Consider the following 9,091-nt stretch of genomic DNA (forward strand, 5'->3'; position numbering starts at 1 on the left):
TTGGTATTTGTTATCAATTTTGTACCTTTAAGAACCCAGTCTTCAGTACCTACTTTTACTTGGGAGTGAGATTACTGGCTTGACTGCTCTCTCCCTCCTTGGACTCTCCTTTCTCTCCACTAGGTCACCTCTGTCTCCGCCCTCCACCTCTGTCTCCACCCTCCACCTCTGTCTCCTTCCTCCCTCTTCTCTTCTCTGTATAACTCCATGAACATCTCTGAGCTGTCCAGACTGTGGAGCACACATAAGGAAGTGATTATTGGCTAGCTTGCTCTCTCCTCTTTTGATTCCACCTCATCTCATTTGGGTCACTTCTAACTCCCTCCTCCCTCTTCTCTTCTCCATGTAACTATGCGAACTTCTCTGGGTGTCCCTCACTGTGGAGAAACTTTTCGTCTTTGATGTTTTTTCAACAGTGCTGTATAGAAGGAAAAGTCTTGAGACTACTGTAAAAATAAGACTGAAAACCAGAAGCAGGAGGCTTAAGTCCAAATCCCGAGAACACCAGAGAACTCCTGACTCCAGGGAACATTAATCGACAGGAACTCATCAAATGCCTTCATACATACACTGAAACCAAGCACCACCTGAGGGCCAACAAGTTACAGAGCAAGACATACCACACAAATTTTCCAGCAACACAGGAACACAGCCCTGAGCTTCAATATGCAGGCTGCCCAAGGTCACTCCAAATCCATTGACTTCTCATAATTTGTTACTAGACACTTCATTGCACTCCAGAGAGAAGAAATCCAGCTCCACCCACCAGAACACTGACACAAGCTTCCCTAACCAAGAAACCTTGACAAGGCACCGATACAGCCCCACCCACAGTGGGGAAACTCCACAATAAAGAGAACTCCACAAACTGCCAGAATACAGAAAGGCCACCCCAAACTCAGCAATATAAACAAGATGAAGAAACAGAGGAATACCCAGCAGGTAAAGGAACAGGATAAATGCCCACCAAACCAAACAAAAGAGGAAGAAATAGGGAATCTACCTGATAAAGAAATGCAAATAATGATAGTGAATATGATCCAAAATCTTGAAATAAAAATGGAATCACAGATAAATAGCCTGGAGGCAAGGACTCAGAAAATGCAAGAAAGGTTTAACAAGGACCTAGAAGAAATAAAAAAGAGACAATATATAATGAATAATGCAATGAATGAAATCAAAAACACTCTGGAGGCAACAAATAGTAGAGACAGAAGATAGGATTAGTGAAATAGAAGATAGAAGGGTAGAAATAACTGAATCAGAGAAAAAAAATGAATTAAAAGAAATGAGGACAATCTTAGAGACCTCCAGGACAATATTATGTGCCACAACATTCGAATCATAGGAGTCCCAGAAGAAGAAGACAAAAAGAAAGACCATGAGAAAACACTTGAAGAGATAATAGTTAAAAACTTCCCTAAAATGGGGCAGGAAATAATCACCGGAGTCCAAGAAACCCAGAGAGTCCTAAACAGGATAAACCCAAGGCAAAACATCCCAGGACACATATTAGTCAAATTAACAAAGATCAAACACAAAGAACAAATATTAACAGCAGCAAGGGAAAAACAACAAATAACACACAAGGGAATTCCCATAAGGATAACAGCTGATCTTTCAATAGAAACTCTTCAGGCCAGGAGGGAATGGCAAGACATACTTAAAGTGAAGAAAGAAAGAAAATAAACTACAGCCCAGATTATTGTACCCAGCAAGGATCTCATTCAAATATGAAAGAGAAATCAAAAGCTTTCCAGGCCAGCAAAAGCTGAAATAATTCAGCACCACTAAAACAGCTCTCCAACAAATGTTAAAGGGTATTCTCTAGACAGGAGACACGAAAACAGTATATAAACTCGAACCCAAAACAATAAAGTAAATGGAAACGGGATCATACTTATCAATAATTACCTTAAACGTAAATGGGTTGAATGCCCCAACCAAAAGACAAAGACTGGCTGAATGGATACAAAAACAAGACCCCTATATATGTTGTCTACAAGAGACCCACCTCAAAACAGGGGATACATACAGACTGAAAGTGAAGGGCTGGAAAAAGATATTCCATGCAAATAGAAATCAAAAGAAAGCAGGAGTAGCAATACTCATATCAGATAAAATAGACTTTAAAACAAAGGCTGTAAAAAGAGACAAAGAAGGACACTACATAATGATCAAAGGATCAATCCAAGAAGAAGATATAACAATTATAAATATATATGCACCCAACATAGGAACACCACAATATGTAAGACAAATGCTAACAAGTATGAAAGGGGAAATTAACAATAACACAATAATAGTGGGAGATTTAATACCCCACTCACAGCTATGGATAGATCAACTAAACAGAAAATTAACAAAGAAACACACACTTTAAATGATAGAATACACCAGTTAGACCTAATTGATATCTATAGGACATTTCATCCCAAACCAATGAATTTCACCTTTTTCTCAAGCGCACATGGAACATTCTCCAGGATAGATCACATCCTGGGCCATAAATCTAGCCTTGGTAAATTCAAAAAAAATTGAAATCATTCCAAGCATCTTTTCTGACCACAGTGCATTAAGATTAGATCTCAATTACAGGAGAAAAAATATTAAAAATTCCAACATATGGAGGCTGAACAACACGCTGCTGAATAACCAACAAATCACAGAAGAAATAAAAAAAGGAAATCAAAATATGCATAGAAACGAAAAAATGAAAACACAACAACCCAAAACCTATGGGACACTGTAAAAGCAGTGCTAAGGGGAAAGTTCATAGCAATACAGGCACACCTCAAGAAACAAGAAAAAAGTCAAATAAATAACCTAACTCTACACCTAAAGCAACTAGAAAAGGAAGAAATGAAGAACCTCAGGGTTAGTAGAAGGAAAGAAATCTTAAAAATTAGGGCAGAAATAAATGCAAAAGAAACAAAGGAGACCATAGCAAAAATCAACAAAGCCAAAAGCTCGTTCTTTGAAAGGATAAATAAAATAGACAAGCCATTACCCAGACTCATCAAGAAACAAAGGGATAAAAATCAAATCAATAAAATCAGAAATGAAAATGGAGAGATCACAACAGACAACACAGAAATACAAAGGATCATAAGAGAGTACTATCAACAATTATATGCCAATAAAATGGACAACGTGGTAGAAATGGACAAATTCTTAGAAAAACAACTTTCCAAAACTGAACCAGGAAGAAATAGAAAATCTTAACAGACCCATCACAAGCATGGAAATTGAAACTGTAATCAGAAATCTTCCAGCAAACAAAAGCCCAGGTCCAGATAGCTTCAGAAGCTGAATTCTACCAAAAATTTAGAGAAGAGCTAACACCTATCCTACTCAAACTCTTCCAGAAAATTGCAGAGGAAGGTAAACTTCCAAACTCATTCTATGAGGCCACTATCACCCTAATACCAAAACCTGACAAAGATCCCACCAAAAAAAGAAAACTACAGGCCAATATCACTGATGAACATAGATGTAAAAATCCTTAATAAAATTCTAGCAATCAGAATCCAACAACACATTAAAAAGATCATACACCATGACCAAGTGGGCTTTATCCCAGGGATGCAAGAATTCTTCAATATCTGCAAATCAATCAATGTAATACACCACATTAACAAATTGAAAAATAAAAGTCATATGATTATCGCAATAGATGCAGAGAAAGCCTTTGATAAAATTCAACATCTATTTATGATAAAAACTCTCCAGAAATTAGGAATAGAAGGAACGTACCTCAACATAATAAAAGCTATATATGACAAACCTACAGCAAACATTATCCTCAATCGTGAAAAATTGGAAGCATTTCCCCTAAAGTCAAAAACAAGACAAGGTGGCCCACTCTCATCACTACTATTCAACATAGTTTTTGAAGTTTTGGCCACAGCAAACAGAACAGAAAAGGAAATAAAAGGAATACAAATTGGAAAAGAAGAAGTTAAACTCTCACTGTTTGCAGATGACATGATCCTTTACCTAGAAAACCCTAGAGACTCCACCAGAAAATTACTAGAGCTAATCAATGTCTATAGTAAAGTTGCAGTATATAAAGTTGACACACAGCAATCCCTTGCATTCCTATACACTGATAATGAGAAAATAGAAAGAGAATTTAAGGAAACAATTCCATTCACCATTGCAACAAAAAGAATAAAAATACTTAGGAATATATCTACCTAAAGAAACTAAAGACCTATATATCAATTCAGCTCAGTTCAGTCGCTCAGTCATGTCCGACTCTTTGTGACCCTATGAATCGCAGCATGCAGGCCTCCCTGTCCATTACCAACTCCCGGAGTTCACTCAGACTCACATCCATCGAGTCAGTGATGCCATCCAGCCATCTCATCCCCTGTCGTCCACTTCTCCTCCTGCCCCCAATCCCTCCCAGCATCAGAGTCTTTTCCAATGAGTCAACTCTTCACATGAGGTGGCCAAAGTACTGGAGTTTCAGCTTTAGCATCATTCCTTCCAAAGAAATCCCAGGGCTGATCTCCTTCAGAATGAACTGGTTGGATCTCCTTGCAGTCCAAAGGACTCACAAGAGTCTTCTCCAACACCACAGTTCAAAAGCATCAATTCTTCGGTGCTCAGCCTTCTTCACAGTCCAACTCTCACATCCATACATGACCAGAGGAAAAACCATAGCCTCGACTAGACGAACCTTTGTTGGCAAAGTAATGTCTCTGCTTTTGAATATGCTATCTAGGGTGGTCATAAGTTTCCTTCCAAGGAATAAATGTCTTTTAATTTCATGGCTGCAGTCACCATCTATAGTGATTTTGGAGCCCAGAAAAATAAAGTCTGACTCTGTTTCCACTCTTTCCCCATCTATTTCCCATGAAGTGATGGGACCAGATGCCATGATCTTCGTTTTCTGAATGTTGAGCTTTAAGCCAACTTTTTCACTCTCCACTTTCACTTTCATTAAGAGGCTTTTTGTTCCTCTTCACTTTCTGCCATAAGGGTGGTGTCATCTGCATATCTGAGGTTATTGATATTTCTCCCGGCAATCTTGATTTCAGCTTGTGTTTCTTCTAGTCCAGCATTTCTCATGATGTACTCTGCATATGTCTGGGAAGGCCTTACAAATAGCTGTGAAAAGAAGAGAAGCGAAAAGCAAAGACCTATATATAGAAAACTATAAAACGATGATGAAAGAAATCAAAGAGGACACTAATAGATGGAAAAATATACCGTGTTCATGGATCGGAAGAATCAATATAGTGATAATGAGTATACTACCCAAAGCAATCTATAGATTCAATGCAATGCATATCAAGCTACCAACGGTATTTTTCACAGAGCTAGAACAAATAATTTTACAAATTTGTATGGAAATACAAAAAACCTCGAATAGCCAAAGCAATCTTGAGAAAGAAGAATGGAACTGGAGGAATCAACCTGCCTGACTTTAGGCTCTACTACAAAGCCACAGTCATCAAGACAGTATGGTACTGGCACAAAGACAGAAATATAGATCAGTGGAACAAAATAGAAAGCCCAGAGATAAACCCACACACCTATGGACACCTTATCTTTGACAAAGGAGGCAAGAATATACAATGGAGAAAAAACAATCTCTTTAACAAGTGTTGCTGGGAAAACTGGTCAACCACTTGTAGAAAAAATAAAACTAGAACACTTTCTAACACCATACACAAAAATAAACTCAAAATGGATTAAAGATCTAAACATAAGACCAGAAACTATAAAACTCCTAGAGGAGAACATAGGCAAAACACTCTCTGGCATACATCACAGCAGGATCCTCTATGACCCACCTCCCAGAATATTGGAAATAAAAGCAAAAATAAACAAATGGGACCTAATTAAAATAAAAAGCTTCTGCACAACAAAAGAAACTATAATCAAGGTGAAAAGACAGCCTTCAGAATGGGAGAAAATAATAGCAAATGAAGTAACTGACAAAGAACTAATCTCAAAACTATACAAGCAATTCCTGCAGCTCAATTCCAGAAAGATAAACGACCCAATAAAAAAAATGGGCCAAAGAAATAAATAGACATTTCTCCAAAAAAGACATACAGATGGCTAACAAACACATGAAAAGATGCTCACCATCACTCATTATCAGAGAAATGCAAATCAAAACCAGAATGAGGTACCATTTCACGCCAGTCAGAATCACTGCAATCCAAAAGTCTATAAGCAATAAATGTTGGAGAGGATGTGGAGAAAAGGGAACCCTCTTACCCTGTTGGTGGGAATGCAAACTAATTCAGCCACTATGGAGAACAGTGTGGAGATTCCTTAAAAAACTGGAAATAGTTCTGCTATACGACCCCAGAGTCCCACTGCTGGGCATACACACTGAGGAAACCATAAGGGAAAGAGACACATGTACCCCAATGTGCATTGCAGCACTGTTTATAATAGCCAGGACATGGAAGCAACCTAGATGTCCATCAGCAGATGAATGGATAAGAAAGCTATGGTACATATACACAGTGGAGTGTTACTCAGCCATTAAAAAGAATACATTTGAATCAGTTCTAATGAGGTGGATGAAACTGGAGCCTATTTATACAGAGTGAAGTAAGCCAGAAAGAAAAACACCAATGCAGTATACTAACGCATATATATGGAATTTAGAAAGGTGGTAATGACAACCCTGTATGCGAGACAGCAAAAGAGACCCAGATGTATGGAACAGTTTTTTGGACTCTGTGGGAGAGGGAAGGGGGGCATGATTTGGGACAATGGCATTAAAACATGTATAATATCATATGAGAAACAAATCACCTGTCCAGGTTCAATGCAGGATGCAGGAAGCTTGGGGCTGTTGCACTGGCATGACCCAGAGGGATGGTACATGGAGGGAGGTGGGAGGCGGGGTTCAGGATGGGGAACACATGTACACCCGTGGCAGATGCATGTTGATGTATGGCAAAACCAATACAAAATTGTAAAGTAAAAAAAAAAAAAATAATAATAATTTTTAAAAAGAGAAGAAAATCCCAGAAAGAAAAGGAAAATGACAATAGAAATGTACATATCAATAATGACCTTAAATGTGAATGGACTAAATCCTCCAATAGAAAAACACAGACTGCTTGAATGGATACAAAAGCAAGACTCATATATATGCTGTCTACATGAGAACCACTTCAGACCTAGGGATGCATACAGACAAAAAGAGAGGGGAAGAAAAAGAGACCATACAAATGGAAATAAAAAGAAAGTTGGAGTAGCAATACTCATATCAAACAAAATAGACATTAAAGCAAACACTTTCATGAGAGAACAGGAAGGACACTACATAATGATCGAAGTGTCAATCCAAGAATATATAACAACAATTGTTAATAAAAATACACAACTATTTTTACAAATACAAATTTCTTTATATTTCATTTTTATTCATACTTTTACAAATAGAAAATCATTTTTATACAACAAAAATAATTAATAAAAATTTAAAAAACATAGGAGCACCTCAATATGTAAAGCAAATATCAACAACCATAAACATAGAAATCAATAGTAATGCAATGACAGTGGGGGACTTTAACACCCCACTTTCATCAATGGATGCATCATCCGACAGAAAATTAATAAGGAAACACAAGCTTTAAATGACAAGTTAGATCATATAGGCAATTGATACAAGACATTCCATTTGAAAGCAACTGAATACATGTTTTTTCAAGTGCACATGGAACATTCTCCTGGACAGATGACATTTGAGCCACAAATCAAGCTTAAATAAATTTGAATAAATAAATTTGAGAAAATTGAAATTATATCAAGCATCTTTTCCAAACACAACACTATGAGATTAAAAATCAATCACAGGAAAAAAAAAAGTTGTAAAAAGCACAAACACATGGAGGTTAAACAATATCCTGCTAAAGAACCAATGGATCACTGAAGAAATCAAAGAGGAAGTAAAACATACCTAGTAACAAATGACAACAAAAACAAGACGATGTAAAATGCACGAGATGTGGCAAAAGCAGTTCTAAGAGGGAAGTTTATAGCAATACAATCCTACTTCAAGAAAGAAGAAAAATCTAAAATACACAACCTAACCTTACAACTAAAAGCACTTAGAGAAAGAACAACAACAGGTGAATTCTGAAAAACATTTAGAGAGAGCTAACACCTATCACCCTGAGCTATTGCAAAAATTTCAAATTAAGGAAAACTTAATGCATTCTGTCATTATTTCCTTGTTACCAAAACCAGACAATGACATCATAAAAAAGAAAAGTACAGGGCAATATCACTGATGAACATAGATGCAAAAATCCTCAACAAAATACTGGCAAACAGAATCCAACAGCACATTAAAACCATCATACACCATGATCAAGTGAGATTTATCCCAAGGATGCAAGGATTCTTCAATATATACAAATCAATCAATGTGGTACACCACATTGACAAATTGAAGAATAAAAATCATATGATCATCTCAATAGATACAGAAATCTTTTGACAAAATTCAGCACACATTTCTGACAAAAACTCCAAAAAATAGGCATAAATGGAACCTACCTTAACATAATAAAGGCCATATACAACAAATGTACAGCAAACATCATTCTCAGTGGTGCAAAACTGAAGATATTTCCCTTAAAATAAGGAACAAAATAAAGATGTGCACTCTCGCTACTATTATTCAGCATTGTTTTGGAAATCCTAGGCATGACCAAGAAGAAAAAGAAATGAAAGGACCTCAAACTGGAAAAGAAGAAGCAAAACTCTCATTGTTCACAGATGACACAGTATACATAGAAAATTGTAGAAGTCACCAGAAAACTACTAAAGGTTATCAATGAATTTGGTAAAGTTTTAGGATACAAGATTAGTACACAGAAATCTCTTGCATTCCTATACACTAACAGTGAAAAATCAGAGAGAGTAATTAAAGACACAATCCCATTTACCATTGCAACAATAATAATAAAATAGCTCAGAATAAACCTACCTAAGGAGACAAAAGACTTATATTCACTTTCATTTTCAAGGAGACAAAAGACCTGTACTCAGAAAACTATAAGATACTGATGAAAGAAATCAATGATGATACAAACAGATG

The sequence above is a fragment of the Bubalus kerabau genome, chromosome X (assembly GCF_029407905.1).
Source record: "Bubalus kerabau isolate K-KA32 ecotype Philippines breed swamp buffalo chromosome X, PCC_UOA_SB_1v2, whole genome shotgun sequence".
In the NCBI taxonomy this organism is placed as follows: Eukaryota; Metazoa; Chordata; class Mammalia; order Artiodactyla; family Bovidae; genus Bubalus; species Bubalus kerabau.